Genomic DNA, 23,914 nt, shown 5'->3' with positions numbered 1-23,914 from the left:
TTAGTTTTGCTGATGGTTTCCTTTGCTGTGCAGAAGCTTTTTATTTTGATGAGGTCCCAGTAGTTCATTTTGCTTTTGTTGCCCTTGCCTCCGGAGATGTGTTGAGTAAGAAGTTGCTGCGGCCAAGATCAAAGAGGTTTTTGCCTGCTTTCTCCTCAAGGATTTTGATGGCTTCCTGTTTTACATTTAGGTCTTTCATCCATTTGAGTTTATTTTTGTATATGGTGTAAGAAAGTGGTCCAGGTTCATTCTTCTGCATGTTGCTGTCCAGTTTTCCCAGTACCACTTGCTGAAGAGACTGTCTTTATTCCGTTGGATACTCTTTCCTGCTTTGTCAAAGATTAGTTGGCCATACGTTTGTGGGTCCATTTCTGAGTTCCCTATTCTATTCCATTGATCTGAGTGTCTGTTCTTGTGCTAGTATCATACTGTCTTGATGATTACAGCTTTGTAGTATAGCTTGAAGTCTGGGATTGTGATGCCTCCTGCTTTGGTTTTCTTTTTCAAGATTGCTTTGGCTATTCGGGGCCTTTTCTGGTTCCATACAAATTTTAGGATTATTTGTTCTAGCTCTGTGAAGAATGCTGGTGTTATTTTGATAGGGATTCCATTGAATATGTAGATTTATTTGGGGAGTATCAACATTTTAATATTTGTTCTTCCTATCCAGGAGCATGGAATCTTTCTCTATTTTTTTTTGTGTCTTCTTCAATTTCTGTCATAAGCTTTCCAGAGTTTTCAGTGTATAGATTTTTCACCTCTTTGGTTAGATTTTTTTCTTTTTCTTTTTTGTGCAAATAGAACCAAGCTGTTATTATTCCCAAATTACAGAGTTAGAGACTGAAGTCTAGAAATTTGGAAAGCTGTTGGTTTTGTACCTTAGCCACTTTTAAATTATTTTGTTTTATAGTTGAGTCATTTCTTAATCCTACTGTTGTAAAGTGGAGACAACAGGATCAGCCACACATGGAGTAATTTATTCAACATCTATTGAATGCCACCTGTATATCAGGAACTATGATAAATATTAGGAATGCAAAGATGAATTGGAGAAGTCTTCTGTCTTAGAGGGGCTCACAGTTAAATGAAGAAGATGAGTAATCTGATAAATAATAATACAAATGCTTTGAGACATGACTGGATGTTTCTGGAAATTTAGAGGAGAAAGAAACTCTGCCTTGGGGAATTAACATCTGACATGGGTCTTGAGTACTTTTTAAATAGTCTTATCTATTCTCTCCAGAAAAATAAAGCAGGGGTTGCTCTGTCTTCACATGTCTCACAGACCCTCTTCCAAAGTGACTGAGATTTGCTTAAAACTGGCTATCACTACATCATAACACGTATTTTTTGTTTTTCAGTGTACAAAGTGTTTTCTTATCTAAGTCTCAGCGAAGTACCTGCAGCATGGATATGATTCTCCCCACTTCACGTGTGAGAAAGCGGAGTGCAGAAAAGTAAGTAACTTGCACCAGGGCCCATTCAGTGGCATGGCCTGGATTCAAACCTTGCCTTCTTCTGACTCCAGAACTAACATTTTTCCTCTTGTTTTGCTCTGATACATAAATAATAGTGTCTGAAGGAGCATTTCATCAAGCTTCCTGTTTAAAGTGGAACATTTTTCATTTATGTTCCCTTTGAAGAGATGAATGTTCATCTGGCCCAGATACCCATCAGTTAAGAACTGCTCTGCCAGGCAAGCCTGGTGTTCCATCCAACCCAATATTGTGTTGACAACCGGGGCCTTGAGGGATTTGCCAGGAAAGGACACAGTTTTCCTCCCTGACATTAACCTTAAAGGTCAGGTGTACTCTCAGTAGCCGTTTATGGCTCTGACATTCATAAATTTGGTCAAAACCTTTATGAATCCATTTATATTCCTTGCCTGTACTTCTTTTGTGGTAATGAGCTCCACATGTTTATTATTTTCTGAGTAAAGTAATACTTCCTTTTATTTGTTCTTACCTCACCCAATTCGAAGGAGTCCTCCTCCTCTAGTGAGGAATTGAGGATTTATGAGAATAAGTGTACTTGTGTTAACTTTACACATGGTCTCCAGAATTCTCTAGGTGTGTTTTATTTTTTCTTGAACAAGAGTAAATAAAATTGTACATTGTATTTCTGTTGCAGAGGGACTAACATTTTATTTAGAGATTAGAATTCTGTCTCCTGGCATATTTTCTGTACACTTTTTGATGAATTTACTCTAGAATTCCTTTAGAATAACCTCATTTTGGGATTTGTAATTCGTATTTGTATGTTGAGGGCAGCTCTGATCTGGCCCTGGGGAAGCTTGAGGTAATTTTTGTTCTAATCTACAACTACTTGTGGAGAGTAAATATACAGTATAATATGTTATATATATTTCATTCCTGATTCTAATTGATGTGTTATAGAACTTCATAAAGTAGGAGGAGAATGCTGGCTTGGGTGTCAAGAATCTGGTGCTCTAGAACCATCCCTGGACTATAATTTCCGAATTCATATGATTAGGGATTGAATTAGGTAATTTTCAAGATCTTGTTGTACTTTAAAATTCTGAGTCCCTGACTTCCTTGGTGATTTAACTGAATACAACCAATTCCAGTTTTTCTAAGCCTCGACAGCCCTCCTCGAATTTCATCTTGATTCACTGCTCTCAGTAGAGTCGAAGGCTTTAGATGGATCACATACACTGTGAATGAAATGATTATAATGTCTTTACCTCAAACCCTTACAGAAACAATGACCTTTCCCAAAGGTTATTCTTTTTTTAAATGTTTATTTATTTAATGTTTATTCTTTATTTTAATGTTTATTTATTAACTGAGTAGAGGAGAGGCAGGGAGAGGAGAGAGAGAGAGAGAGAATCCCAAGCATGTTTCATGCTGTCAGTGTAGAGCACGACATGGGGCTTGATGTCACAAACCAAGCTGTGAGATCATGACCAGACCCGAAATCTAGAGTCAGACACTTAACTGACTGAGCCACCCAGGCACCCTTCCCATAAGTAATTCTTAAGTGATGGGTTTATTTTAGGTTCCACAAACCTATCCTGTTTGACATAAGTCTTAAAGGCCTGCTGTGTTCCTTTTGTTCTAAGTGGTCACTCTTGTAATTGATCAGTAGCATCCTTTAGGAATTATTAAAGGTAAATAAATATTGACCAAAGGTTCTCCATTTTCATCTTTGAACTTTATCAAAATCCTAAGACCAATAGTATCCATACCAGCTATATTTATTTGTAGCTTTAGGAAAAAAAAAAGGTTTTGACATTGGCCATTTCCTGGTTTTGCCATGAGGAACATACATTTGGTAAGAATTACTTTCTTTGCTCTTTTTCAAATAGCAGTCGAGGACTGTAAAGTTCTCAGTCATTTATATACGGCATCATTCTGCTCAGCATATGAACACTCATCATACTTCCATTTGTGACCAGGTATGTGCCACATCTAGCCAGAGGCCCTGGTGCCTGAAGTACATGATTCATGGGGTGGTGAACTCATGGGTCAAATATCTCTTCTGAAAAATGGATCCAGTGACACATCACAGGATTATGTTGGGAACTACATGAGGAATATAGCCTACCTCTGACACACAGTGGGTATTAAGTTTATAAGTGTTGGTTTCCTCCCTCTTGCATTCTAGTTCTCTAATTAAGTAACTGACAGTGCAAATAGGGATAGACCATGGCAGCAGAGGAATATGGAAGCAAGAGGACACGAACTCCAGGAGAAATATTCTTCACAAATAGAGAAGTGCTGCAGTCTGTGAAAACATAAGTGAACTCAGTGTGACTTACAAAGCTGACTGGACTGGTGGTCATTGTTTTTAGAAAAGTTGTTCTTTATGGTCAGATTGGCTCTAGTTGTCATCAGTTGCCATGTTCTTTTTACTTTGCTGTGTGGCTCATATAACTGCAATAATCTGGGTCTTTCTCTTAGATAGCCTACTTTATTAGGCTATAAAGCTTTATGTGTACAGGTTTGATATCAGGGCCCCTGCTCCTTAAATAGTTTTCTTTGACAGTTGAGTGCTTCTCTCAACTTCTCTGTGCTGTCAGAGAGTTACTATCATGAAAGAGTTCATTTCTTCCCCCTGTCCTAGTATAGTTCTTAAAGGACCTTTTTTATTCTATTCACCACCCAGAACCTATATCCTTTCTCTGTATCACTAAATAGAAGGGTGAGGGGGCAGGAAAGGTAGAAAAAAGGAAACAAATCCTAGAAAGTCCTTTGAAAATCCTAATTTTACATAGGGTAATAGTTAACAAAATTATTCTCTTTTGGTATTTCTAAAATTGAAAGAAAAATGTAGCAGTTTAGGGGCACCTGGGTAGATCAGTCAGTTGAGTGTCTGACATCGGCTCAGGTCATGATCTCATGGTTTTTTGGTTTGAGCCCCAGGTCGGGTTTTGCACTGATAACACAGAGCCTGCTTCAGATTCTCTGTCTCCCTCTCTCTCTGCCCCCCCCTTCCTGACTCATGCTCTCTCTCTCTCTCAAAATAAATAAACATTAAAATTTTTTTAATGTGGCAATTTAAAAATGTTAATTACGAAAGAATGAATGCGGGTGCCTGGCTGGCTCAGTTGGTAGAGCATGTGACTCTTGATTTCAGAGTCATGAGTTCAAGCCCCACATTGAGCATAGAGATTACTTTTTAAAAAAAGAATGGCTTCATTTTAGAAAGAATAGGCTGTGTTTTTATTCATAAAAATACTCCATTAATGTTGTAGGAATCAGAACTTTGATTTTTTTAAAAGTCCAAATCCCAATTTGAAGTATGTGGTAGAAGGCCTTTGGTACACCATGGAGACCATTTATCATCTGAGCAAGGAAGGCAGACATATACTTACAATACAAATTAAAACAATATTCAGTGGGATAATAAGATAAAATACTGTAGTGGTACAATTAAGAGAGGAACCAACTGTAATGGGGGCAGATTTGGGAGCTGGTGTGTTAAAACTGGGCTCCAAAGAAGGGTAAGGTCTAGACTGGCATGCTGGGGGGAGAGCAGTCCCAGAAGAAATACCTGAGCAAGGGATAAGTTCAATGAAAGTGTCCTGTGTTTGGGGAAAGGCAAGTACCCTTGTTGGGAAGGATCTGGGGAGCATGAGGAAAGGATGTAGTAGAAGTTAGGCATGGAAAAGCTGCCCAACTCTACATAACTCTACATATTTATTCTAGTTACTTCTTATGAATACCACTGCCTAGGTATGTGTTTCATCAGCACTTCTGGTCTTACATTCTAATTTGGAGAGGACAAAGCTTTTTCTGAAACCATTTTGTAGTCTGCTAATCTAAACATCACTTGGATGTTCAGAGAACAGGATGATGGCTCAAAAATTCACTACTGAAATGTTGCTTACTGGGTGTAAAAAAAGAAAGTGGGCTTTGGGAGCTAGCAAGAGGAAGCTGGGAGGTTTTGGAGATGCTGGTGATGATGGTGTTTTGATTGCCCCAGGTTTGAATACCTGTTTTCACACTCAGTGCCTCAGTTTCCTCAGCTCTAAAATGGGGATAATAATGGAACCTATTTGGTATATTTTATAACCCAAAGGGTCTGCTGTTTCATAGAGTAAGAAGTGTAGAGGGAAGACAGTTTAAGGGTTAGCTCAGCAGTTAATACTGTCACTGGGTACCCACATTTCTAACTTTCTCTCTTTTTTTCCTGGCATGCTTAGCAATTTGGCTTGGTGCTTAGGCTTCTAACTAATAGTTGCAAGATGACTGCTTCAGTTACTGGCATGACATGGCACTTCCTCCTGGTGCTTCTTTTGACTGGTAAGGGAGATCTTTCCCAGAAATTCCCAGTAGATTACCCCTTATTTCTCCTTGTTTACAGCTTCTCAAGGAAGAATATGCCTATCTCAAATCAACAGCTGGAAAAAGAGATTGTTGACAGAGACCAATCATGATTGTTCCCCTGGGGCTAGGGATGGAATAGACTTCTCTGAGCTCTTGGCAAGAGGGAGGTAAATACATTAAAAAATATTGGGACTTAGACAGAAAGAGGAGGGGGAAGCAATGGCTTTGGGGGCTGGCAGCTTACTTCCTCTGTATTATTCTGAGAATTGAGTAGAAAGAGCCATAAAATTACTTAGCAAAGTGCCTGACAATTGATAAGCTCACAATAGAGGTTAGTGGTTATTGTTATTTTTATTCATATTAGTATTTAATATTATTTCACATAAATGGACTTTTTCGCTCTGAATGATGTGGGCAGAATCACCTTTCCCTTTATAGCTGTTTTTATCTTACAGGGTAGTAACTCTGATACTCTCTAAAAGATGCAAACAGAAATTCATCTGTTTCCCAATATATGTAGAATGGCACTGCTTTTTTTCTTCAAGGATATTCTTCAGGATATTCTTTGGGATACGTACTCCATAGACTCAGAAAGTCCAAGCCATGTAGATAATAGCAATGTGCTGCTCATTAGGTAGATAACCTTGGCTAAGTTAGTTACTCTGCGTCGTTGTTCCCTCATCTTTAAAAAAAAATTTTTTTTTAATGGTTATTTATTTTTGAGAGACAGAGAGAGACAGAGTGTGAGCGGGGGAGGGGCAGAGAGAGGCTGACACACAGAATCCAAAGCAGGCTCTAGGCTCTGAGCTGTCAGCACAGAGCCCAACACGGGGCTCAAACTCACAAGCCGTGAGATCATGTCCTGAGCCAAAGTTGGATGCTTAACCGTCTGAGCCACCCAGGCACCCCTGTTCCCTCATCTTTAAAATGAGTATAATCTTGGGACCTATCTCATAGGTTCTTATGAACACTAAGTGAGTTAGTTCATTTAAAGCAGCACTTAAAGAGTGTTTAGTACCTAATAAGCATTCAGTAAACGTTAGCTATATGAAAGCCAGGCATCCAAGGACTGTGACCTAGATTTTCAGCCTGTCTTCTGGAACTAACTTGAGCTGTAATGTCATCATTGGCTTAGATTAATGCTCAGTGACAGGCAGATTTTGGACTAACCACACTGTATCCTGATGGATTTTGGTTGAAAATGCATAGGGAAGAGAGAAGGGGTGTACCAAACACATTTATTTTCATAGTGACTTGACAGGAATATAAACACAGCTATTTTCATTATAAATGCTTTTGGCAGCAAACAGCAGAGCAGTTGTCTACCAGGTTTAGAGAAAGATTCATTCTTCTCACTTGGCAGAATGGTGGAGCTGCCTACTGATGGAAGAGATGCTTCACAGTCTTAAGATGGTGACTGTAGCTCCAGAAACATGTCTACATTCAAAGCATGAAGAAGGGGAAAGAGGTGGCATAAGAAACAACTGTCTTTGTATCAGGAAGGCACTTTCCTAGAATCCCCATTTGGGCAAGAATAGACCACACGTCCGTGCAAGCTTCAGGAGAAACTGGGAAAGTGAGTATTCAGTTTTGCCAGCTTCTTAGTTAGAGGCAGGACAAGGGAGAAGGGACTCAGAAGGGAGTTGGGAATGGAAATTGGGATAGCCAACCTACATTGTCTGCCATAATAGTTTTAAACAGAAGAGCACAAAATCAATGCTTTGTATTTTCACAAAGCCCAAGGCAGAGAAGGCAAAAGCAAACAGAATTGGATGAAGATAGCACTGTTCTGTCACAGTGGTCCCTCAGCTTCCGGTGAAGGATTTATCTTCTCTTCTAATTTGTATAGTTGTTTTAAGGAAAAAACAAAAACAAAAGCAAAAAAACAACAATCTCCATTTGGTTTTGCCATGCTGAGTTTTCTAGAGTCTCTTTGTCTTTCCATAATTTACTATTCAAACAGAAGAAGGCAAGGCCTACCATTTAGCAGGTGGGAGAAAGGCCATAAGTTACCTTCTGTTTTAAATATAGGATATCCTCTTTGAGTCCTACCCTGTGGTGCTGGGAAGTCTGAACCTTTCCCACATGCACCAAACTGGACTCACATGATTTTCCTAGAAGTAGTCCATTTCCCATCTCTAGTATTTATAACCCTCTCTTAAAGAAAATGGGCTGTAGTAGGAAGTCCTATTAAGATAGAAGGGGGATTTAGGCTGCCTCAGTAGTAAAAGATAAAGACATAATTTAAATTCATTTGGTTGAAAAGATAAATGCAGATAAAAGCCCAGTAAACAGGAGCCAAACGCCCTGGCACAGAAAGCAGACAGACAATGGACTTGGCCCTTCTCCACAGGAGCCATTCACTTTTGCTGAAGGCTTGCTTCTGAGCAGCTGTGAGGGCCTATTGAGGGCTCTACTCCAGTGCTGTATGTGTAAGACACAGGAATGAAACTGCTGGGGAGGTGAAGACTGGCAGAGTGGGCTTCAAGAGTGTGAGGAAACAGACGAGCAGGGAGTGAGCCCGGAAGGTCTCAATAAATACATAGTCAAAAACAGCCCTTGGGTCCCGGCGCTCTGAAGACTTTTTCAAATATGCCCTCTTCTTTTAGAAAAAGAAAACAAAACCGGAATTCCTTTGTTTTTCTTAGTAGTGAAACATCATTTTTAACTAGAAACTATCTTTATTTAGAAATAACTAAAGAATGCTGTTGACACTGGGCAGTCTCTGGCATTTTGCTAGAGCAGTGTCATACTTTCTGTGGTTCAGATCACTTCATTAAACATTGCCTGAATGTATGTTGTGAGCCAGATGCTGTGTTAGTTTCTGAGTTTAATAAGATGAAATAGACTAGGTACAATCCTGGAGAGGCTTACACTATAACTGGGGCAATGTTCGCCTGGGTGGCTCAGTTGGTTGAGGGTCTGATTTTGGCTCAGGTCATGATCTCACTGTTCATGGGTTCAAGCCCCGTGGTGGGTTTTGTGCTGACAGCTCAAAGTCTGGAGCCTGCTTCGGATTCTGTGTCTCCCTCTCTCTCTCTGCCCCTCCTCTTCTCACATTTTCTCTCTCTCTCTCTCTCTCTCTCTCTCTCTCTCTCTCAATCAACCAATAAACAAACAAACATTAAAAAAAATAACTGGGGCAGTGTTATCCTCCAAGGGGCGTTTGACAGTATCTGGAGATATTTTGGATTGTCCAGACTTGGAGATATGCTATTGGAATCTAGGGGGCAGAAGCCAGGGATGCCACTAAGCATCCCATAGTATATAGTACAACTAGCTACAATAATGACTTAACTGCTCTAAAATGTCAGTAGTGCTGAGATTGAGAAACTGCACTATCATGAAGATACATGGGGAAAAACTAAAAATGAGAATCAGTACAATTGTAGAAGAGTGTACAAAATGAAGAAGTGTTTTAAAGATAGGACTTATAAATTCTATCCAATTTGAAGGATAGGAAAGTGATACCCGATCATTAGTGAGTTTTGAAGGATACTTAGGAGTTCACCAGAGATGGTGGTGATAGGGACCCCATTAAGGGATTACATAAAGAAGCAAAAAATAAGATTGTAGGCAGAAGCATATCTAAAATCAGGAAGCTTTCAAATTGTACTATGTGAGAGCAGGGAAATGAAAATGTGGAAAATGTGGAAAATGAATCTGGAGGGGTAGACAAGATCAAATTATTACCAGTCCAGGAAGACAGTCTAAAGAACTCAGTTCTATAATTGATGGAGAACAATCGAAGAACAATAAGCAAATAAGTGGTATAACACAAATTTTAAGTGAGGTAAATAACTATTACTCTGAAATAAATTGAAAAATTTATTGTGGCCCAATTAACTGAGCCATTAGCATTCTACCAATTGTCTCTCCTTCTTTCCATCTTTCTGTCTTTGTCGGTCTCTCTCACACACATCTTTGATGGTTTATCCCAAGAACTATATGTACTTTCATATTCTACTTTTATGGAAGAGAGATTGTTGGTGATCAATGAAGAGATCTGCTCCACGTGGGAGGGTAAAGCCAGGAAGGGTATAATCATCTGGGAGAATGTGGAGGCACTAAGGGCTGAGAGATCTTTATGAAGCCAAAAGAAGGGAGAGAATTTTGGCAGGAAAGAGACCGTGAGAAAAACAAAGGCTAGGAGGTTGTGATATAATTGGCATATTGGGATTTAAGGGTTTGTATGTAGAGCAGATCCAGGTCAGACAAGGCACCCAAGGGTCAGTGAGTGAAGCCAGGGACAAAGACCGGATTTGGAGAGAGCAATCAGTAACAACAGTGTGTGGTTGGGTCAAGAAGTTTGGTGGCTTATTCATGTGGCTGTAGAAGATGCCAGAAACGAAGGCAAGATTTGGGGTGAATATGAAGAGTTTGAAGCAGGTGTCACATTTATCTGTGTCTGTGATGGAATGATTGGAAAGTAATAGTAACAGGGGCTGGGTAGAAGATAGCCAGTGGCTTCCTCTGCAGAGCAAGAAGGAATTTTACAATACAGGAGGCAACTATCCCTGGAAATAGCAACAAGAAGCCAGAGAATACCAGCTTCGTACTTGATGAGTAGTACTTGAGAGAGCCACATGTAAAGCACCATCCTCAAGAGAGTGCCAGAAGAGATCATTTGGTGAAGAAAACCAAGATGTTGGATAGCTTATTTAACATGAAATGGGGGTTCCAGAGGTTACACCTAAAATTATGAGAATGGGAGCAACAGATAGGGTGTGTTAGTTTTAGTTTTCTAGGGCTGCATAACCAAATACTACAGAGTGGGTGGCTTATGTAGAAGAAATTTATTGTTTCATGGTTCTGGAGGCTAGAAATCCAAGATTAAAGTGTCAGTGGGGTTTGTTCCTTCTGAGGGATGTAAGGAAGAATCTATTCCATGCCTCTCCCCCAGCTTCGGGCGTTTGCTGGTGATCCTTGCTGTTACTTGGCTCATAGATATATCACCCTAATCTCTTCTTACTTTCACATGGTGTTCACTGTGTCTCTGTCTTTTCACAAGGTGTTCTTTTAAATAAGGACACCAGTCATATTGAATTAGGGCCCACTCTACTTCCGTATGACCTTATTTCAACTAAGTATATCAGCAGCAACCCTATTTCTAAACAAGGCCACATTATGAGGTGCCAGGGTCAGGAATTAAACATCCGTTTTAGTGTGTGTATGTGTGTGTGTGTGTGTGTGTGTGTGTGTGTGTGTGTGTGTATGGGGTCACCATTCAACCCATAGCATAGGGGTAAAAGAAGGACAGAACGATATTAGAAAAGATTAAGGGACAGGAAAGAGCACACGAGAGAGATGCTTGCTTTAGCTGCTGATCAAGAATGACAATAGTGTGAGAGTCAGTGGAATAAGTTGGTCATAAGTTTGCAAATGTATCTCTGGTGGCATAGCTAGGTACAGCTGGGATGGGCTGGTGCCTATCCAAGGCATGTAGTATCCCAAGGTACTGTCCCAACTCTAGAGGGTACCATTTATATAAATAGTCACATCATTTACAGTGTGATCTACTGGCAGATTCTGGGACTGTAGGTCACTGTCCAGGCCTCAAGAGTGTGGGTGAGGAAGTTTGCAGTGGACTCCACAGGTCTCTGAATTGGGAAGAGGTCTTAGCACCTGTTATGATGTATATACTATATGCAGACTATAAAGGCTTTCAGGAGGTCTTCCCCTAAGCTATTCCCAGAGAATAGAAACTATTATCTCTTTATATCCATCTCCCCAGTGCCTTCAAGTCCAATATAAAGTAAACAGTCAACAGATAAATGAAGAACTAATTCCAAATGATAATAATATGGTTAAAGTTAATTAGCAGTGAGTTCATGGGGAAATATTATGAATTCCAAGGTTGAATTCTTGGAAAGTAGCCTCATATGTTTGAGAATGTGGGAGACATTTCTGAAGGATGTAATGTGTTTATGACTTAAATTTTTGCATATCTCTGTAACACATCCTTTTTTCTCTTATAAAGTCAACTTCCACAAGCATTTTCTACTTGAATGTTTCTAAGAGGTTCAAACACTTTTATTAGAAAGATATTTAAAGACCAGTATCTGGAAAACAAGGTTTTGGGTATTGTTCTCTCTGCGGGGGGATTTTTGTTGTTGTTGTTTTCATTTTTTTCATTATAGCAAATTTTATAATTCAGTTTTGCCTGGTTGCACGAGAAAATATTTTTGCATTGTTACCTGCATGGGGGAATTCAAATGCCTATAAAGTGGATCATGGTAGGTAAAATATGTGATTAGTATTACCAAGTTAGTCCTAAAAGTCATACACCATTTAGCTGAATTTATCCAAATTGTATGAGATATGAGAGAAGAAAAAAAAAAGTGTTCTTAGATCATATATTCTAGAATTTAAAAAGGCAGAATTTTCTAGAAGGTTAGAAAATTATGTATCAGTTAGGATATTCTCAGCTGCGAGTAAGCAGCAAGTCCAAATCAAAGTGACGTTAACAACTTATTGTGTCACATAGCAAGTAGGAGGTAGGGCTGTGCTTGATTGACGAACCCCACAGCTCAAGGACTTCACTGTGGAGCTGGGTTCTTTCTGCTCCACCTCCCACCACATGTCAAGAAATTTATTTAAGGTCACCTATGGCTGTGGTAGTTCTGGGCATAACATTAATTCATTTATCCCACAGTTCTTTATCTAGTGAATATTAGGTGCCAACGTTCCCAGGTGTTGGAAATTTAATGGGACTATGTGGACAGAGTGGAATCATTTGGCCATGCATTCCAAATAGATTTCCCACTGTAGTATTAGAGAAGAGACAAATTCTTTGCCTTTATCAAGTTTACATTCTAATGGGAGATTGAGAAAAGGGATGGGAAGAAATGATTTCCAGTAGTTGAAAGTTCTGTGAAGAACAATGCAGCTGTGCGTGGTAATAAAGAAGGGTGGAGGGGCTGCTTCTTTATAAATGGCTGTCCAGGAAGTCTTTGGCTACAAGGAAGAGCCTGAATGAAGGAAGGTGGTGTGGCATGGAAACTTCTTGGGGGAGGGTTTGTGAGTAGGGTGTGGTTGGTGTGTTTGAGAGGCCACAGAGGCACAGAGGCCAGGGTGGCTGGAAAGGAGTGAGCAAGGAGATTTATAGGCAATAAGATTCCCAAGGTAGCAACTGTCAGATCCTAAGGGCCTTTATAGGCTATGATTAGAATCTTGAATTTTATCCTAAGGTGGGAAGTTTTTGGAGAGTTTTGAGCAGGTAGCTGACATGATTTACGTTTGTAAAGGAAACGGTCTGCCTCCTTTCTGGGGAATTGACTGTAAAGGATGAGAGTGGAAATATAGAGCGGGCTTAGTGGGCTACTGAAGTAGCTCCCATTACAGTAGTGCTGGGAGGGGGAGGCAGTCAGAATCATGGTTTATGCTAATAGCCTCATTCATTGATACCCTGAGACAGGAACAAAAGGAACATTCCTCCGGTGTCCCTTCTTAAGATTGAGAAAAGATTTTCGAGAAACCTCCCAGCTTATTTCTTGGTTCTCATTTGTTTGAATGAGAGTCTTATACCTAGACCTCCACCAATTTACTGGTAGGTGGAATGAGACCACAGTGTGCGGCTCAGACAGATAAAAACCACTCTGTGCTGCAGAGGGGCCAGACTCTCCAGGAGGACTTGGCTACTTGGAGGAGGGAGAATACGTTTGAAGATCTATGGAACTCAGCACAAAGTAAAGATGTGGGGCTCCTTGTTTGAAAGTTATTAAAAATTTGAAGATGGAGGCAACAGAGCATTAAACCAAGTGCAGGGTCCTTCTACGTGTGGGTTTCTGTCAGATTGCCAATGAAACCAGCTGTGTCTGGTAGCAAAGAAGTGGCTGTTGAGCGCCAACAGAAGTCTCACTCACATCATATTCTGGGAGAATTTACACAATCTTGGAGGCAACATCAAGGTTTTCAGATTATGCAGTTCTTGGTTAGTATCCTACCAGCTAGAAGAAGAAAGTAATACTTACTTGACTTATAGGAAGTAATTCTTGCTACTTTTTATTCTCCTTTCACTGTTATATTGAGGTAAATTCCTTGTCTGAATGTCACAGGTGAATCTCAGAAGTGAACTCATCTACTCCACTTTTTGACTTGCTTCTAATCTAAGTCCTGACTGCTTGACTCATTTAACGTCTTGCTTCTTTCCTTAGACCTGATAGGGCTGCTGTTTCTCCTTCCCTCCCTTCTGGAATTTGTAGCTGTGCTTTGACTATGCTTTCGGGGGTTTTACAGGATATTTACTTCTAAGGGAATACCTGTCCCTTGACATTGTGACCAGCGTTGCTGCAGAGTTTGCCTTCCTGCACCCACACGTTCTCTTTCCAGTCAATTTTGCTTTAGGTTTTTCTTGGCCATTGAAGTACACCCCACCTAACTCCTCAGAGGAATTCTTGACAGTTGTCTCTGAATCTGTTAGTTCCCTACATACCTTCACAGCTTTCCCGGATTTCATATATTGTCATCACATGTCATCACATTTCACCATTGATGGGTACAAGGAGAGGAGGGGAAAAACATCTCAAGAGTCATATTGCTACTTTACAATAAGCAATTGTTTGGTGGGGTGGGAAACAGGGTATAACTGCTGGCCAGTATGAGGAACAAAAGAAAGTGCACTTTAAGTAGGCAAAATTTATTTTGTTGTTTTGTTTTGTTTTTGTAAAAGAACTTCTTGCCTTTTAGGGCATGATGTTTTTGCATCTCTTCAAGCAGAAGACAGCCAACTGGCCTGATGATTTAGATATTCAGTAGTCAGATAATTTGGATGTTAGCCTCTGAAGTCAACAGTCTTTAATTTTTCTTCTACTTTGGGTTACAGTTCCAAGGGAAAGCTGAAAGTTCTTAAGACATTACTCTTTTAGGATGAGCGTAAGCCCAGCAGCTTCCAAGTCAGGGAGACCTAATTCTATGAGGTTTACGATTGCTAGTAGAATTCAGTGTTCTCTGTGATAAATGTGATGATGATTGAAAATGATCTGAATATGTTAAATATGTTAAAAGAGAAATTGTTTTCTTCTACTGAATTATTATTATTGGCTAATCATACCAAAATATTTATATAAACATGCCTATGTTTTATTATTTTTAAATTTTTGATTGGACATGTTAATTTTTTTTTTAAACTGATGATACCAATCCAACCACTTTTGCTTGGATAAGTTCTCTCCTTGGTGCTGAGTGTAACTCTCTATCCCCAGCTGTCACTTGTGACAAATTAGGGCTTCCAGGCCCACAAATGCAGATCTTGTAGGTCACATGTCCCAGAGATGGGGAATGTGATTTCTCCCAGGGGCCGGATATGCAGACCATTATATCATCTCACACTGTGAGAGAGTCTCCCCCATTCAGACTTACTGAGCATCCTTTGATTGTACAACATCTTTATCTCTGACCTCTAAGCAGGGTCACTGTTGTAACAGCCCAGAGAAAGCTTTCAGGAATGAATGAGTGCTCAGAGAAATCAGGTAGCATGCTCTGTCCAGCACGGTGATCATTTCTGACAATGCTGATAGAGGGACTTCTTGTGCAGTCCATTGATTTCAGTGTCAGGCAGATGAAAAGTAGCATATTGATGAGCCTTTGTCATTACTTTGCCAAAGGTGTCTTGTCAGATAAAAGACCAATAGAGGAAACCAACTTCAGACAGGCCATCACATCAATTTTCTTGGTGCTGAAGGGAAGAGAATGAACTGTGATATTTAAACTAATCGATGCCTATAAAGATACTGTTAAACTCTTACAATAAATTGTTTTGACTTGCAAAAGAAGAAGAAGAAGAAGAAGAAGAAGAAGAAGAAGAAGAAGAAAAAGAAGAAGAAGAAGAAGAAGAAGAAGAAGAAGAAGAAGAAGAGGAGGAGGAGGAGGAGGAGGAGGAGGAGGAGGAGGAAGAAGGAGGAGGAGGAGGAGGAGGAGGAGGAGGAGAAAAAAGAAGAGTGATCTATAACAAGGATAAAGAAAAATGGCCACGGAAGATGAAATAAGATTTCTATTCACAGCAATTGGGAAGTTACAATTGGGACTCTTTTTTAATATTTACCTCTATTAAAGGCTCATCTGTACAGCATGATGGTATAAAATGCCTATGCAATCTTTTTTAACTTTGTAGTATTGGGAACTCACAGCTGAGAGCAAAGGTCACTATGTATTCTGCATTCTAAATTCAGAGAGAACATCATGCTGGGGTTCCATTTACCTTCCCAAAGGGCTTGCTGAAAAGTGCCATTTGAACAGAATCAGAGATAAACACCTTTTCCCAACCACTGCTTTTCCCACTGTCTACTCATCCTCTTTTTGTATAAAGAAAACTGGAGAGGGGCCAGGAGATAACTGTTAGAGGCCCTGACCTCCTCTTACTTTGTTAAAGGAAAGAGAAGCAGAAATGTATTGATCTCTTCTCCAAAGCTAAAGGGAATGGATAATAAAAGGCTTCCTCATAAGGTTTGTGGGTATCAGTAAGACATGGACACTGGTTTCCCATTTACTGTCTCTTAAGCAATAGGACTTGCAAACTTGTTCTGATGTTCTGGAGGCAGGAACACTAAGCAAGGATAGTGAGATAATAAAGCAAAATGGAGGAGGCATGAATTGGCTCTTTTCAGTATTTTATGACTCCCAAGAATGGACTTGGAAAGGTTGCAGATCATAGATTGGATGAGGAGGGGTGGCTGTAAGCTCTCTGAGGATTCCTAGATGTAATATGGTGGCAGGGTGAGGGCTGACTTTTGAAGAGACTTTCAGATTTCTAAAGGAAATACCTTGGAGTTGAATCCAGTGCGAGCAGGATCTTGAGACCTCTTCCTTCTCACTTCTACTTCATAGACCACAGTTTGATCAGGTGGGCTGACCACGGGAAAAAAAGCAACAGGAACTTTAGCACTACTGAAGTGTGGTTGTTTGTGTAAGGGAAGAGTGTTTGGGCCAGCATGTGCCATGCTAAGACATGTCAGGATATGGATCATCTCCCTGCCTTCTCTCCATACTAACACCAGAGGAAAAGTACAAGGAGGAAGGAAGAGAGTGAAGTTCTACTACCAAAGATCTGATGGCCTTCGTGGGTTTGAGTTGGGAAAAATCCTTGCTCTAATAGGAGGTTGGTCTGAACCAAGTGTGAATAACTAAAAATTACAGGACAACCATGAAATCGGATTTAGAGGTTATTCATGGGAAGAGAGTTGGCAGTAAAACTGAAAGAAATTATTGGAAAATAAAATTCTCTGCAGTTATAACTCAGTGACTTAAGATATCTCAAACAGACCATTACATCATTTTCTTAGTGAATTTTTTAAGCAGAATAATTACAGGTTTATTTTTAACAGGCTATGAAATGTCACTGTTCATCCTCCACAAAGAAGGCATCCTAAAATCATGATAGCAGCAGTGTAAATTCACTCCTCAGTGTGGGAAGGGCTGAGGTGCCCCAGCTCAAGGTCAGCCTGACCCCTGACTGCAGACTCAAGAGAGAGCCCAGGTCAAATTGGTCAGAGTGGCCCACACTGCTGCAGACCTTTTGAATGAAATACTTTATTTTTGTTTATGCCACTGGGTTTTAGCATAGTATGTTATGCAGCAGAAGCTATCTGACACAACATTATTACATGATGTTTGAGCATCATAAAGCATCTTTAAGGTAAAGTCATCCCATGGTCCCATCACCCTAAAACAGCTCAGCATTTTAGAGTTTGTCTATTACTTACTGTAGGCCTGAAATTTCACATGGATATTCTATTCCTAACAGTTTTTGAGATGACAGAGATAGTCTGATTAGACTATTTTCTTTCTCTTTCTAGCGTGCATGTGCAGGCATGCAGAATTTCCTTTTAAGACACTGACATCGTTAAGTGATTGCTTATGTTAGGTCACTTTCCACACCAGTGCTTCAGCTTCATGAGGATTCAATCGAATTTTCACAGCTTAGCCATGTCCTTGGTCTGATCAGAGGCCCAGTTTGCTCAAAGCAAGTGGTGAGGTAGCAGTGGCAGCACTAGGAGAAGCAGGAGCATACACCTTGGCTAACCTTTGTGGCTACTGACATTAACATTCACCCTGTGAAATGTTGTCTTCTGGGATTCTTTTGGTCTAATCTCATTTGATGGGGAAAAATATATATTTTTTCCTGCATTATCCTTTGACATTAAATTCTTTTTCTTTTAATTTTTTTTAATGTTTATTTATTTTTGAGACAGAGAGAGAGCATGAAGGGGGGACGGTCAGAGAGAGAGGTAGACACAGAATCTGAAGCAGGCACAGAGCCCGATGCGACACTCAAACTCACGGACCGTGAGATCATGACCTGAGCCAAAGTCGGACGCTTAACCGACTGAGCCACCCAGGCGCCCCGACATTAAATTCTTTAAAACATTTCAAAAGATAGTCAGTTTCTCTTTTCCCCTAATGATATGCTTTTTGCTTTTACTTTTTAAAAATCTTTTCTCCAAATGGTCAGTGATATAGGTGGAGTTGATCAAGTCAGACCAAGGTAAGTGCTCTGCTTGGCATGATCTAGGAAATAGCTATAGACCCAAGAGTCTGGAGATTTAAGTTTTGTTCTTGGATCTGTCACTGGTAGTGGTATGCTAGAACAAATTGCTTTGCCGTGTTGTACTTCAGTTTTCCCCATCTTTAAAGTGAGAAAAGTGTGCCTTAACAGGCTCAAGAGTAAGGAAAAGCAGATAACATGGAGGGAAGAAATCCGCTTCCAGTGAGGACAGAACGTGTGGGTGCATGAATTTGGGAGGTAGGCAGTGCCCCAGGTGTCTTGTGGCATGACAAGGAACAGGTTGTGAATTTGACCCAGAAACTCAGCTGTCATCACACTGCATCTCCTTGCTGTCTCCTCTCTTCCCATCCAAAACAATACTGTACTGGGTTGCCTATAGAAATAGCATTCATAAGTAGGCCAGCAAGGAACCTTGCATGAAAAGGTGCCAGTTCAACAAGCAAACAAAAGCCTTTCACAGCTGAAGGAATCAAATTAACAGAACAAATAGAAGTACATTGTATAAGTATTATTAATATTCTTGTCAGGACAAGATAATATTCTCATTAGGGCATTTACAAAATAAAAAAAATCTGTTAGGTAATGAACAATATAGAAAAAATATGGTAAAAATTAATAAATCTTCAAGTATGAATATTTATATTGGCAATCCCATTCAAAGTAAAACCGAATGAATAAAAAACACAACTTAGGCACATCAAAGTTCAGAAAGAAAATTACTTCGAACTCCAAATTCTAAACACAGCCAAACTATCATTAATAGATATGCAAGGACTCCTGGAAAGAGAAGGGTATATTTCAACAAAATGAAAAATGAATCAGAAAGAATGGTAGATATGATACAGTAAACAGTGATAGGCAAAGAAATAAACAAAATGTGGAGTTGTGTAAGAGTTAGTTGTAAAAATAATATAGAATGAAAAATCTCAACATGGGTGTTGCTGTGGGTAAAGTGGGCTATTCAGAGGAGGGTGTGGGAATAGAGAACTCAAAATGCACCAGGATTCTAAGTGTTTATAGAAAAATATTTAAAATATGTGTTAAAACTTCAGTGTAACATGTAGACAATTTTATTTTGTTTTGTTTTTAATGTTTATTTGTTGAGAGAGAGAAAGAGCATGAGCAGGGGAGGGTCAGAAAGAGAGAGGGAGACACAGAATCTGAAGCAGGATCCAGGCTCCAAGCTGTCAGCACAGAGCTCGATGCGGGGCTTGAACTCAGGAATCACAAGATCATGAGCTAGACCAAAGTCAGATGCTTAACTGACTGAGCCACCCAGGTGCCCCGCAACTAGACAATTTTCAATAAAACATAACTTTCAAACCAAGAGAAGAAAAAAAATTTAAAAATCCCTCTATCAATAACAAATACAAGAACTGGAAAAAATAGAAATAAAGGATAAAAGATAACAGAAAGTAAGAAATAGGAAGAAATCCAAAGATGTTATTAATTCAATAAATGTCATTCTGTTAATAAATATCTTTCCATATTCTGTCTATTGGAGACATGACAGCAAGGTGGTCAATAAAAGAATAAAAAGGATATATATCATGCAAATATTTCAAAATGGAAATATAGTATAGTTATTATCAAGCAAGTGAAACTCAAAGTAAAGCAATAAAATAATAATAATAAGTTCATAGTAAAAAGTATACAGTCCCCTCAGACAATAAGATAGTTACAGACTTTTTTTTAACAAAATTGTTTAAAATACAGAAAGCAAAATTTTGTGGAAAAAATAACAAGTTCATAATCATAACGGAAGTCTAACGTAAGCCTCTCAGAATGCAACAGATCAGAAAGACCTAAAATATCAAGGCTACAGAAGATTTGAATGACATAATAAATGAATTTGGGCTAATAGATACATGTAGAATTTTGTATTCCAAAGCTTACTACATAATCTTTTTACATGCACAAAGAAGGGTTACCATAGTTGACTAAAATACTAAGGCACAAAAATATTTCAAATAAATTCCTAAAAGTTAATTGTCTCTTCCACCCATTTAAATACCTATATTCTTGATGGAATAAAAAAGAAGAGGAAAAGCTTTTGCAAATAGCTTTTCTTTAATAAATCACACTAAATTTCAATTTAGCTTCAAATTTTATTAGAAATAAGTGATAAGCCAGATATCAAAAATGAGAGCTGGGCAAGGTAGTACTTTTGGGTTAATTTATAGACTTAAATGCATTTATTAGACAGCAAAAAAAAAAAAAAATTAACATTCAGTTCAAGAAACTAGAAAATTAACTCCCCTCCAAAAAAGTAATTAGTAAAGGTAAAATAGGAAGGTAGTGAAATAAAAAGTTGTTCACCCTAAAGCAAAATTTTGCTCTTTTTAAAGGAGCGTATGTGTGCTCACACATACACACACATAAACACACACACCAAAATTAACCTTTAGTGACTTCAATTTTAGGAAAGATAAATGGGCACTAAGTACAAATATACATGAGCTTGGAAATGTCTGTACAAATATATGAGACTTATGGCTAATGACAGTAGCTTAATAACATATGTCTGTCAATTCTCCCTCCCTGGTTCCCCAATAAAATGGTAGAAAAGAAAGAAAAGTCTATAAGAGCACATAAATAAAGAGAATAGGAATGAGGTCATTAGGAAAAACACAGACTTCACCTATATTTAAAAGTTGAGAGCAGATAGAAGAGTGGAAGTTACTATCCCAGAGCAGAGAAAACCAGAGTACAGAGAGATCTGTTCTCCAGAGGAGCTAATCTGCTCCAAACCTATGGTTCCCAAATGCCAATGTGCATCAGAATTGTCTGGCATACTTGTTGAAACACAGATTGCCAGATCCCATCCCCATAGTTTCTGGTTCAGTAGATCTGGGGTAGAGCCTCAGAATGTGCATTCCTGCTAAGTTCTCAGGTAATGCAGATGTTGTTAGTTTCAGGACCACATCAGGGAGCTGCTTATCTGGATAATAATTTAGGATAGGCTCAGGACTTTGAATCATCAGATGTAATGGAAGGCAAGAATGAGACATGGACCAGAAAACAGGTTACTTACCAAAAATCTGTGTATAGAACAATTGTCCAGTCTGCCCTTCAAACACATGCAGAATGCTCTACAATCAGTTATCTTTCCTCAAGCAAGATATCAGATGTTTTTTGGTTGGGTCCTTAATGAAAAGGCCTGATGGGAATTTGTATTGTTTGAATTTCCTGCAATGGTAATGTACTTGTGCAATTAAAAACTAGGTACAGATTCTACATAGTGGTGGGATTTCATTCCTGTCTCAATCTAAAGCATCTTCGTCTTCAAGAAACAGGCTCTCAAAAAAATGTGCTTTTTTTTTTTCTTTTTGTCTCTAGAAGAAAACTGAAAGAAAAGAAAGTATCTTCACTAACATATAGAGGAGTTCATTTTTCTGTTCTGTCAAGAATTAGATTAGAGCATGTACATATAGGAATGATGAACCTCTTAATATCCATATTTATAATGAAAACTTCTGCTAGCAAGGACTAGAGTAATATAACTGCTATATTTGTAACTGTTTGTAATGTGTCTCAGAGCCCTGATTTTCTCAGTAAGGTTGCATTATTTAGTGCCAGACAAGAAAGCTACAATTCATGAGACAATAATCATTTTCTCACTAAAAGATGAATGAGCACCAGTATATATGCCTGCTGGTTTATTATTTAAAAATGGTTGAAGTCAAATCTTTGTACCTTCGAATGCTATTTTTTGTTTCTAAAAATCCTATGACATAACAAATGTTACTTTAAAAATTTAATAAGAGTCCAAAATCAGATCCACTCTAAACTGTAGCCACCTTCCTTTTACTTGTGTGAACCTGAGTCTCTATTATAAATTTCAACTGAAACCAAATGTGAATGTTTATTTTGAAGTAAGTCCCAGGAAAGACTTTTGCTTTGCTCCTCAGTAGTATGGCATCCTAGAAGATCATGTTTATTGCTATACAAATTGACATCCAGCAGAACTATTTTCCTTCCAACTCTTTCTATCCCAAGAATTTGTGACTAGGTCCATTTGCACTTTAAGCTTTCATGCTTTTCCCATACAACTTCTTTCTGTCAGCCCATTACCAGCAGGGATGCCAAGATACTGTGTTGCCAAAATATCATAACTGAGGTAGCCAATGTCTAGTCTTTGCTGCCTCATTTAGTTAGATGACTCCTGTAAGGGTACAAAGGCTATTGGGGATCTAACCTTACGTATATGCTCTAGGAGAAAAGAGGTCCTTGGCATGTGAGTACTTTGGCATAATGCAAAAGGGAGAGAATGAAAAACCTGTTCAAAAAAAAGAGGGGGAGAGGAGAGAGATTCCCCCCCCCCTCCCAAACACTCAGGGAGAATGTAATTCTAATTTTCATAATCATTTTTGTCTTTTTTTTCAACTTGTGTGAACTCTGTACTTCAGAATCAGATTAATGATACTGAAAATAGAAATATATAGACAGTATATGTTATTCCTCAGACTCTATTCAGAGCTTTTCATGCATCCCCTCCTTTAATTCCGACCACAACTCTTGAGGGGAATATTATTGTAAGTCCTCATTTACAGATGATGACACTGAAGATGGGAGAGGTGAACTGACTTGCCCAAAGTTATGTACCTAATAATGGTGGGACTGTAACTCAATTTCAGGTCTATATGACTCTGTAGCCCACGATCTTAATGTAGAGCTCTATGAAAATCAAACAATAGGATGCTAGAATTATGAAAAGTTCAAAACTATTTTAAACAACTACCTTGATGTTTGGTGTGATACAGCCCAAATTGAAAATAAGCTGCAGTATGATCAATCATTCCTTATTGGAACAGCATGCCCCCATTTTGTCTCTTCGACGGTCTGGCTTGACATGAGATGATTTGTGGAGGACAGATGTCCAACGTTAGCTAATATTATCAGTGACCAACTTGTAGCAAGGCATCACCTATCCAAACCTCTCAAACAAATACAAATATTTCTCCTGTCTAGTGGTACTTCATTTTTATAAAAGGAGAAACTAAGGAGTTTACAGAACCAGATTCGTTCAAGGATCACTTTAAGGATTTTGCTTCCTATAGACTTCTGTCTTTTTCCTTAAGAGAAATATTTTATAGCCTAATAGGCATTTTGTATAGGGGTACTTCCTCAAGAAGAGTGATATCAGTAGTTGTGTGTGAAAAAATAACTACATAAATAATAAATGAGGGGAATAAATAAATGAGACACCAAAAGTTTGATGTAGGCTTACAATTAACATGGCAGGACAGTAGCAAAGTCCTGTTTAAGTTATTCTGACCAGAACAATTCCCAACTTTGAAAAATGACTTCTAAGTTTTAGAGATAAACATATTTTTCAGGATAAAAAAATACAAAATTGAAATGGGTTAGCAACCAATTCCTATCTTGCTACCTTGGTTTTTTGTTTTTTGGTTTTAAATTTTTTACTCTTTATATGAAAATCTCTATACTTACCATTCTTTAGAAAATTCCTCTTCACTAATTCTATAGTTCAGCTTCCTACTCTCTCCTCTCCTCTTTCCCAGGCCTGCTGTGGTTTTGGGCCCCATCTTGCTCCTCGTGGGCCTGGATAGGTAACCTCCCTCAAAGAGCTCCTACGGCTCCCTGAGCCCTTCACCTA

At 38.9% G+C, this 23,914-nt stretch overlaps 1 protein-coding gene across 6 annotated transcripts in view; it reads left to right on the top strand.

The window, feature by feature from the left end:
- The window catches only part of TTC29 (tetratricopeptide repeat domain 29), a 669,793-nt gene that overhangs the window by 264,206 nt on the left and 381,673 nt on the right, over positions 1–23,914 (top strand). For all 6 annotated transcript variants that reach the window (XM_060654018.3, XM_060654019.3, XM_060654020.3 and 3 more), the window contains exon 3: positions 1,362–1,457. The gene's annotated coding sequence lies outside the window, so the exon portion shown is untranslated. The remainder of the gene's footprint in view (positions 1–1,361; positions 1,458–23,914) is intronic.

Source organism: Panthera onca, chromosome B1 (assembly GCF_046562875.1).
Source record: "Panthera onca isolate mPanOnc1 chromosome B1, mPanOnc1 haplotype 2, whole genome shotgun sequence".
NCBI lineage: Eukaryota > Metazoa > Chordata > Mammalia > Carnivora > Felidae > Panthera > Panthera onca.
This window is presented reverse-complemented; position numbering and strand designations above follow the sequence as displayed.